Source organism: Mobula hypostoma, chromosome 9 (genome assembly GCF_963921235.1).
Source record: "Mobula hypostoma chromosome 9, sMobHyp1.1, whole genome shotgun sequence".
Classification (NCBI taxonomy): domain Eukaryota; kingdom Metazoa; phylum Chordata; class Chondrichthyes; order Myliobatiformes; family Myliobatidae; genus Mobula; species Mobula hypostoma.
Window position 1 is genome coordinate 14709067 of NC_086105.1, and position 11481 is coordinate 14720547.

The window sequence follows — 11481 nt, forward strand, 5'->3', positions numbered from 1 at the left end:
GCTGTCCAAGTTGCATGCCATCTTGGACAATGTCTCCCACCCACTACATAATGTACTGGGTGGGCACAGGAGTACATTCAGCTAGAGACTCATTCCTCCGAGATGCAGCACAGAGCATCATAGGAAGTCATTCCTGCCTGTGGCCATCAAACTTTACAACTCCTCCCTTGGAGAGTCAGACACCCTGAGCCAATAGGCTGGTCCTGGACTTATTTCATAATTTACTGGCATAATTTACATATTACTATTTAACTATTTAGGGTTCTATTACTATTTATTATTTATGGTGCAACTGTAACGAAAACCAATTTCCCCTGGGATCAATAAAATATGACTATGACTATGACTATTAGATGTACATGTACCTAATAAAGTGGCTCTCCGTTAGTTGGGGTCAACCTTGGATATTGTGCCCTGGCTGTCTACGTGATATGCAAGCCAGGGCAGAACATTGAGTTTAGATTGGAAGTTCATGGGCCACATGTGGGCAAATGGTACTAGCCTTGCTGGGGCATCTTGGTGTGGAGCTGTTGAGCTGAAGGACCTATTTCTCTGCAGTACGACTCTATGAACTCCATGAAATTGTAAGTTTGGGTGGCAGATTGAGTTGACTCTGTGCACTTTGGGAGGTCAAATTTAAGAGGAAAGTGTGCAGTAAATGGCAGGAAACCTCAGAGCATTGATGTACGAGGGAACTTGGGATGCAGTCCCATTGCTTTTGATGTTGCAGTGTTCACCGAGCTTGGAGATTAGCTTGCAGGCATTTCACCACCAGTCTAGGTGACATCCTCAATGTGCAGTTGTTGGTGTTTCTCTCTGGGAGTGCTCCTGTTTATATAGGACCCCATTCGCTTACCTTGGGCCTGATTGGCTACCCCTCCAGTTGACCTTTAAATTCTATTGGCTCGCATTTCTTTGGCAAGCGAACGGGGGCCTATATAAGTACAAGCGCTCCCAGAGAGAACCACCAACAACTGCGCACCAAAGGTGTCACTTAGACTGTGATGAAACACCTGCAAGCTAATTGCCAAGCTCGGCAAACATTGCAACAGCAAACACCCCAATCCGAGCTTCAAATATTCACCACCATCCTAATCCCATAGGTTCCTGAAAGTCACAATGCAACAGATCAAGTTGGTAAAGAATGTGTACAGCATGCCTACTTTCATCAGTTGAGTACAGTGGAATGCTAAGTCATGTTGCAGATGTGGTCCAGCCACATTTGGAATTTGCAATTCCAGTTTGTGCGTTACAGGTAGACTGTGGAGGCTTGACAGGGTCATAGAGCACTACAGCGCAGAAACAGGCCCTTCGGCCCATCTAGACCATAGGTGCAGAAGAGATGTTAGCAACACACTCAAAATGCTGGAGGAATTCAGCAGGCTGGGCAGCGTCTATGGAAAAGAGTACTGTCAACGTTTCGGGACAAAATCCTTTGGCAGGACTATAGGAAAAAAGGATGAGGAGCAGATTTAAAAGGTGGTGGTGGGGAGGGGAAAAAGAAACACAAGGTGGCAGGTGATAGAACACCTTGTATTTCATTAGGGTAGCCTCAAAACTGATGGCTTGTACTTCTGGTAATGTCTCCACCCCACTTTCACCATTTCCCATCCCCTTTTTCCTCTCTCACCTTATCTCCTTACCTGCCCATCGCTTCCCTCTGGTGCTCCTACCCCTTTTCTTTCTTCCATGGCCTTCTGTCTCTTTCACCAATCAACTTCCCAGCTCTTTACTTCATTCTTCTCCCTTCGCTTATCGCCTGGTGTTTTTCTCTCCCCCCTCCCCCCACCTTTTGAATCGACTTCTCAGCTCTTTATCCTCGGTCATGCCAAAGGGTTTCGGCCTGAAACGTCGACTGTACTCTTTTCCACAGATGCGGCCTGGCCTGCTGAGCTCCTCCGGAATTTTGTGTGTGTTGCTCGGATTTCCAGCGTCTGCAGATTTTCTCGAGTTTGTTCACCGAGATGTTGCCTAGATTAGAGAATATTCACTATAAGCAGAGGCTAAGCACACATTTAGGTCGCCTTGATAAGGAATTTATAACTATGAGAGCATAGATAGGGTGGATGTCAAATACCAGATGACATAATTTAAAGGTCAGAGGGGAAAAGTTTAAAGAAGATTTACAAGGCAGGTTTTTTACACCTAGATCAGCTTTTGCTGGGAATGTGCTGTCAGAGGAGGTGGAGGAAGCAGATATAGATATAGTCATAGTCATAGTCATAGTCATACTTTATTGATCCTGGGGGAAATTGGTTTTTATTACAGTTGCACCACAAATAATAAATAGTAGTAAACCATAAATAGTTAAATAGTAAAAAGTAAATTATGCCAGGAAATAAGTCCAGGACCTGCCTATTGGCTCAGGGTGTCTGACCCTCCAAGGGAGGAGTTGTAAAGTTTGATGGCCATGGGCAGGAATGACTTCCTATGACGCTCTGTGTTGCATCTCGGTGGAATGAGTCTCTGGCTGAATGTACTCCTGTGTCCAACTAGTACATTATGTAGTGGATGGGAGACATTGTCCAAGATGGCATGCAACTTGGACAGCATCCTCTTTTCAGACACCACCGTCAGAGAGTCCAGTTCCATCCCCACAACATCACTGGCCTTACGAATGAGTTTTTTGATTCTGATATGACAGCAATGTTTCAGAGATATTAAAACAGGCAGGGAATAGAGGAATATAGACCATGTGCAGGCAGATAGGATGAGTTTAATTTGGGATTACAGGTGTTACATTCTGTACAAGGTTATATATGTTCTGGCATCATTGGCAAGGCTGGCATTCATTGTCCATCTCTAATGGCTTCTCTCTCTGGGTGCGATCGCTGGAGTCCTGGGTCAAGGGCTGGGTTTAATCAATGCGGCTTGTGGATTGGATGCTGTAATTTATGTTATGATATGTTTCTGGTTTCTGGTCGCTCCTTTTTTCTGTTGCTATTTTGATCGGGGCAGACTGCATGTAAAGAATGACACAGCACTAGATTGAACTGAACTGAATACGCCTGGATGCTTTCGATGACTTTCTGGGTTGGTGTTTTATATTGTGTTTTTTTGCTCATTTTTTATTCACTTGTTTTGTCGCTGTCTGTGTGGAAGACGAATTTCAGGGTTGCATACTGCATACGTACTTTGATAATAAATGTACTTCGTACTTGAATTGCCCATAACAAAGGGAAAGGTGGTAGTGACTCCATGTTTTTGAACTGCTGCCCTGCTTTTAGAGTGAAAGGTCCAAGATTTAGACTTAGACCCAGTGGCAAAGAAGGTCATTAATACATTTCCAGAGCAACACACACAAAATGCTGGAGGAACTCAGCAGGTCAGGCAGCATGTATGGAAACGAACAAACAGTCACTGTTTCGGGCTGAGGCCCTTCATCAGGACAAGGCATAAGAACATAAGAAATAGGACCGGGGCAGGCCACCTAGAGTCAAGCCTGCTCCGCCACTCAATAAGATAATGGCTGATCTGGCCACGGACTCATATCCACCTACCTACCTTTTCCCCATAACCTGTAATTCCCCTTTTTTACTTATAAAGCGATACAGCACTGTAAAAGGCCTTTCTGGCCCAACGAACCTACGCTGCCCAATTATACCCATGTGACCAGTTAACCGACCAATTGTACGTTCTTGGAATGCAGGAGGAACCCAGAGTACCTGGAGGAAACCCATGAGGTCATGGGGAGAACATACAGAATGATTTCCTTACAGGCAGTGGGGAACTTGCACCTGGGTTGCTGGCACTGTAATAGTGTCACAGTAACCACCCCGCTGCTGTGTCTGGACAGTGCCTTTGCAAGACGGGTGACCCCCAGCTGTTATCTATGCTCTTCAGAGATTGTCTGCCTGGCGTCTGTGGTCACATAAACAGGGCTTGTGATGTGTTCCACCTGCTCATACGACCACCCAGCAAATGCTCCCGTGGTTTCACATGACCCCGATTATGGGGGCTAAGCAGGTGCTACACCTTGCCCAAGGGTGACCTGCAGGCTAGCGGACAGAGGGAGCGCCTCACACCTCCTTTGGTGGAGGCATCTCCTCGCCCCGCCATCCAGGAGGAACATTTACATTTAAGGATATGTTTCTTCTTCTTTTGCCTGTTACAGAGCTGGCATCCGGGTCAGCACTGAAGGTCCCCCATCTCTGGCGGCATTCACGGCTGCCTTCACCATTCAGTCGTTTACTGTCAGTCAGACAAGTCCCCGGTGGAGACTCAGGACTCACACACGGACTTAGAAGGATTCTTCATCGCTGTTTCCACGATAGTTTTGTTTTACCAGTCAGAGTTGTTAGCACTGAGCTGAAACCCAGAACCTGGAGGATCAGCGGACCACTCTTAGTCTGGCCTCTACCCTTTGACCTGTTTGGCATCGGTGACCCTATCAAGGCCCTGACTCTAGCCAGCATAGCTCTCTGGGTCATCGAGGCATGTGAGCCTCCAAACCCTGTGACAAGGTTGTGGTCCTCTTGGACGAAGGGTATATTTAGGCTAAATTTAAAAGTTGCAATTCATATCGAGAAATCCTTGCAGTTAATTCAGAACAAAAGCACAAGCAGAACAAAGAATCACACTGAAAATCCTAAACCATTTATTGAATTTTATTTCCTTCATAAACATGCTGTAAGGTTTAAATCTTGTAGATAGTGAAGAAAATAGTGGAAATACTCAGCAGGACCAGATTACCTCCAGCATTTTCTGCTCTATTTACAGATATCCATAGTCCAAAATATCTTACTTCAATTTATCTTGCACATTTGGATAGGAGAGACTGATGTCATCACAGGTGGCAATTATTATAAATTATGCAGAACACACAATTTCCGTGGCTCCGTTCATTCCAATAGTAAAGAGAAGCCATTGGTTAGGGAATTGGAAATATATCAGTGTTGATTTCACAGAGACTGTAGAAGCCTTGTGGCAAAACATTTGTGACTGGTTTGAAGGGGAAGTCATAGGGAGGGACAGGAGAGGAGAAATGAAATGTAAGGTGCTATATAGCCTGGTGCAATGAACATCTGTTTTCCCAGATATTCTCCTTATACACAGGGTGTCTCAGCTGAATTGAATATAGTTTATAGTAGGAAATTGCACAAGGGCAGCTAAGAGACACAGCATATTACCCAAGACAAAACAATCGCAAGGTTTATCTACACAAACGTTCTTCAGGACATCTAATCTTACAGTTTGATAAGACTATTCTGCTGGTTCGGAAGGTCTGAATCCAATTGAGATGATGTCATTACTAAACGAGGGGGTTTGGGTAGATTTAGGTTGCATGGGTTCACCATCTGGAAGGCCGAGCTCTTTTTGCCTGGTTAAAAATGCGCTGTGCGGTGTATTATAAAAATTGAAAATTTAACGTATCTTCTACTGTCAAGTCATGGTTATCATCCTGGTTGTCGCACACAGTTTCAAGGTATAGAAAATGTGCTCCAGCAGACTCCTAATTCATCCCTGGTTAGATGGGAGAACAGCCACCAGAGTTTATGCCTTTAATTAGTATCATAATTGGCATATTCAAAAAGGATACTATCTTCTTCTTATGTTACTTAATCCTTCATCTCGACTGGTACATGCCAGTCTACAGTGGCCTTCTTCAAACTCTCATGTTTCAGTCCCTGTCTACCTAGTAGTATCTGACAGCCCCATCTCTTTTTTTGTGCAGGAGTCACAAAAGAAAATGATATGCCCCAGAAAAGTTAGCATTACTGCATCAAATTTAATGGCTCAGTCCTTCTGAATGGACCATTAAAAATAACGAAAACTGTAGAAAATAGAAGGCTTCGGTTAGGTAGACTGACAAGAGCCCAAAAGAAAAACAGCAGTCTTCCTTGACCTGTGCACAAATAGTTCTATTAAGCTTGCTGCTATGACCCTTGTTCACTGTACAGCACTGTACAAAAGTCTTAGGTACATACGTATAGCTAGGATGCCCAAGACTTTTGCACAGTATTCTATTAATTTATGTAAGCAAAGTTTGGATAGGTACATAGATAGTACGGGTATGGAGGGCAATGATACCAGTGCAGGTCGATAGGAGTAGGCAGTTTAAATGGTTTGGCACAGACTAGATGGGCCAATAGGCCTGTTTCTGTGCTGTACTTTGCTATGACTATGACTGTACTGCTACAACAAAAAAAAATTCACGACATACGTGAGTGATGATAAACCTGATCCTGATATGCATCTCTATTGTGGACTGAGAATGGGAAAGAGACAGGGAGAGGGGAGGGAACAGGAAGCACCAGAGAGCTATTCTGTAATGATCAATAAACCAATTGTTCGGTGCCTGATGATCTTGCCTGGTGTCTCAGGGCTGGGTGTGTCTAAACCTGTGCCACCCCCTGCCCTGGTACAGTACACCTTCTCTGCCACCTGTCCCATATCACTCCACCCTCACCATTCCCAACAACCTTTACTCCTGCTAGATTTACAAACTTGCTCTCCGCTCTACATTGACAAATATGTGCCTAGGACTTCTGCACAGTACTGTATAGTCATAGGAACATTTATGGGATTTGAATGTAATCTCCTGCTACAGTTCCTCAGTTGCTTTTGTCCCCACCCCATACATGGTATTGCAGAATATGTAACACCTATCCCAGCAGGCATCTGTGCTCTACTGATCTAAAGATTTCACATTATTATTGAAATAAATAATGTCGACTGGTCTCTGTAATTACACTCTCTGGTTACCGTGGTGCTGTAATTTCATAATTTCATAATTTACTGGCATAATTTACATATTACTGTTTAACTATTTATTACTATTTATTATTTATGGTGCAACTGTAACGAAAACCAACTTCCCCCGGGATCAATAAAGTATGACTATGACTATAACATTTCCTCACAAAACACACGCAAAGTTAGTACACATTCCTTATTCAGAGATTGATATCTAATCCAAATGGGTAGCTTAAAGTCAATATATTATCCACTGAACGTTTTAAGTGCTTTCTTCCAGTTAACTATTGTAACCATAAATCCGTTTCAAAGGCACATTCATTATGTTTTGTTATGACTGTAGAATCAGGGAAGTGAGCAGTTTTAAAGTCAAAGTACACGTGTAGTCACATGAGCAGCATGGTGTGCAGATTTTTGCATATGAGAATACTTATACACGTTGGGATACTGGGATGGCACAGTTGTGTAGTGGTTAGTGCAAAGCATTACAGTATCAGCGACCCAGCTTCATTTCCCACCGCTGCCTGTAAGGAGTTTGTATGTTCTCCCTGTGACTGCGTGGGTTTCCTCCGGGTGCTCTAGTTTCTTCCCACAGTCCAAAGACATTGTTGGTTTATTAATTAGCCATTGTAAATTGTCCCTTAATTAGGGGGTTTGCTGGGCACCATAGCTCAAAGGGTCTATGCCATACTGTATCTCAATAAAGTTGAAAAACAATGATTTTGTCAAATTAGTTCATAACTATTGTCAAATAAATTCTGCAGGCTTAGTCTGAACTGCAAGACAGCCAACTGCTACAACAATAGCTAAGTTTTATTTTTAATAACCAGAATGTTTTAAATGGCCATTTCCAAGATCTGGATGGCTATAATTTGTGTACTTTCATATTATAATATGGTGGAGATGATGGCAAGAACAGGATGTATGATGATATCAGAAATGTATGCCAGGAAAACAGTGAACAGAGTAGCTCCCTTTTTGAGAGAAAGCTGAATTGAAGCTTTTCGGGGTAACAAATTTTTGGTAAATAAAACCAGTTGGAAGAGCCTAGCTACGAGTTATTGATGCAAGATGGTTATCAAAAAATCCAGATTATTTAGCTGTGTGGAGCAGCTATAGTGTGTATCACCTACAAACTGAACTGCATTTACTCACCATGGCTACTCAAGACAGCATCTACCAAACCTACAACTTTTATCCCAAAGCACAATGATTTAAGAGTCGAGCCAAATGGGGAAGGTTGTGTAATTCAATGCAGCAGAGCAGAGGCAGGAAAAGATCCAAGGTTTGATCCATTTAAGATTGAGCTGGAAAGGCCAGGTACTGGTCATATCGAGGCAACGGATTCCAGCCCTGTGGGTAAGGAACAAGCTGAGGTCTGGATGCTTTTATACGCCAGGCCAGATTGAAATGGTCAGGGTCGGGGCTGAGAGATGAGCCATTCAGCTCACTGTTACGTAGGGTTTACTCGACTCTTGTGTTGGACTGAGGCAGTGGCCTGCACCTAGTGGACTTCTGAATCAGCTGCAAACAGTTCTGAATGTTGTTCACCTCTTTGTTTTTCCACACAATTTATTTTTTCGCTCCGCTCTTGACAGTCTTTCCTTTCTAACGGGTTCTATTGGAGTTCTTTGTTTCATAGCTGCTTCTAAGGAGACAAATCTCAAGGTTGTATAAAAGTGTACATGCTTTGATAAGAAACGTACTTGAACTTTGGTAACAAGCACATGGGAAACCATTGCCCACTGCCATGGACCACCCTGGACCTGCACTAGAAGAGCAGTGATTCCAGAGGAGAGCTTACCATTACATTTTGACAGCAATTAGGAATGGATAATAAATTGTATTCTGCAAGTATGGTAAAATTAATGTTCTATACAAGATTAGTGCAAATTCCTTTTCTCCCCAATCCTATTGCTCTGGAAATAATTCTTAATACATGCTTCCCCCTACACCTCCACCCACTCCAGAGCCTTGCTGATCTTTGTGCAAATTTTAATGATCCATTTGTATCTACAAATCCATTTGTTCCTTGACCTCATCTGGACTTGATCCAACTAACAACTGACCTCCCTGTTCTTAATATATCATTATCTGTGCCCTACAACAGGCTTTTTTTTTGTGGTCAGAAAATTCACATTGCAGTAATGGATGGGATATCATTCTCCTGGTTAACCTCACTTGAATTACAGACAGATTAGTAGTAATGTATTTATCTTCCCATCCATCAGAATTGGATTTGATACTTCTCATGAGTAAATTATGGCTACAAAACCCATATAGATAAACTTGTATTTTTCTTGACTAGTTGGTGGGCCTACCATCTAATGATACAATCTAGTTAATAATCTAACAAAATCCACTAATTCTAAAAGGGTTTTATATACCAATTCATATTTATACTAGTTTACTACACTCTGGGATCGGACCATACTATAGATGTTCGGGTGGTGGTGAAAGAAACAGCAGATGCTAGAAGTCTGAAATAAAATAGAAAATGCAAGGAAAACTATAGATCTGAACAGTTCCTACAGTTTTTACTTAAGGCAAGCTTTCAACTTTGCTTTAAAAACTGAAGGAAATTCCTAAACATTTTCCCCCTGAAATAACATTAAGACATTCTAAAAGAAAACAAAAAAAAATTCCAAAAAATAGCTACATCAAATTTCTGCGAGGAATTTTTTCACGTTCATTGGGAACGCACCAAGTTTGAAATTTGTTCACACCTTTTATGTCATATGCAGGTGATATTAAACCCGATTCTGATTCCTTAATATTGCAAAGCAGGCTTCTACTCTGTTTATCACATTCCAGCAGGAAGGCAACCAGACAAGGCTGAAGCAAAAAGGACAATCTTTAAGCTATTGGTATGGTCAAATTACAATTCAGAATATCATAATTAATAACAGTCCATGCAAGGCTGCCTTATTTAAAGAACTTTTTCTATATACAAATACTGAAAGCTAACCCCCCGCCAATGAAAACATGCAGGTGAGGCACAGGACCAATTATAGAACCAAACCTTATTACGGGGCATTTTCTTGCTTTTTGGGTGCCATTGACTACAAGGCTCTAACTTTTTAACGTAGTAGTAGTGGGACGGGAGGATTTAAATAATCAAAGCTTGAAATTGTAAAGTAGTTTATTAAATAAGTGCAAGGTTTGAATTCAGCCATCATATACACGCACACCATCTCAAAAATACAATCAAGGGCACTTAACTCATCTTTGGAAAAAGCATGAAATCTCAATTCAAACCAGCATTACAAGTGCCTCAAGTCCGAACCTCCTTAATACTAATATTTGTACAAAGTTATCCAAACTGTATGATTTACTGGCTTAGGGAAATAAATGGAAATCTTAGTTTAGGACTGAATACAAGAGATTTGTGATCAGTAATGCAATATTGTGCAAATTGCTTTCTGAGCCCTGGTATTACAGGGCAAGTCGAATGCTTGCTCTTTAAGTGCTTGATTACTTGCTGTAGATATAACAGGTATGCCTTTTCCTTGGTTTAACCCAAGTCTTCAAGCATCACTAATTAAACTTATTCACTAATGCACATCAAAACTTAGGTGCCTTATGCCAATCATACACTAAATATTATGCCTGTGAAAAGAAGCCTAGTTGTTTTGTTTAAACTTCAGACAATTTGCATTGCTTTAACATTCCACCCAGAATTATTTGTTTGCACTTTGACCATATAATTATCAAGTAAAGCCTTTTACAACACTTGAAAAAAAAAATTAACACAAGTGTAAAACATCAAAAAAGAAACAATTTCACCCTTGAATATAGACAAGATATTCTGATAGTTTTATACAACAGTGCAGGATGCTATATTAAGTGGTTAGGTTTAGTGTACAACTGATCATTTAGCCAACACTCGATAGACAAAAATATGGAGGTATTTTGATAGCCAAATGGCAGATTAACAAGGATGGTGGATGCTGCTGCCATTGTAGTCATATTTTGTAAGCAATGAACAGCCACTTTGAGTGACAAATCTTTCTCATGTTCAGCTGGGAAGAAGAACGCACAAGAGCAGAAATCCAGCAGGTTTGATAACTTTAAGTGGGGACCCCAAGTCCTTCAGTGCAATTATTTAATATGTCATTTGAAAGTAATCTCTATTTCATTCTATTGAAATCAGGTTTTATACATAAATTTCTGAACCTGCTGTAATATCTCAAGCTTAATAACACAACATTTCCATCTTTTAAAAAATATTGTATGATGCATATTGGAAATAAACTTGATAATACTAAGTAAATTACTTATCCACAATCCCCTAACAAAGAATCAAAGAATAGGCAAGCTAGCCAACTGGTGGCAATATGACTTAAAAATACAAAATCTTTCAATTTTTAAGGATGCAAGAGAAATAGACACAATCAAGAAATTGAGAAATCTTGTAGCCTAGAAACAGTGGAGACCATATTAATGATCTGTGGTTGATAATAAAAACAAAATCAGCTGGGGTAGAACAGAAATAGTACCATTCTGCCCAAGATTAGAACAGAGTATTTAATACTGGGGAACGTTTCAAACTAAAGATATGTTCATTCCAATTCAGGTGAATTTATTCCATTCACACCAGTCGGAACCCAAAAATGCTGGAAGGAAATCCTGTATCATTCTTCAGCATGAAATAGTTTGTTCCATTCCAAGACAGGGAATGGCAAAGGCAACAAATCAAATTTTGAACAGATTTTTAAAAAATCAGTTATCTGCCTCCTGAGCAGCAAAATGAAGATCCTACCACTGTGCAGCAGAATTCACTTC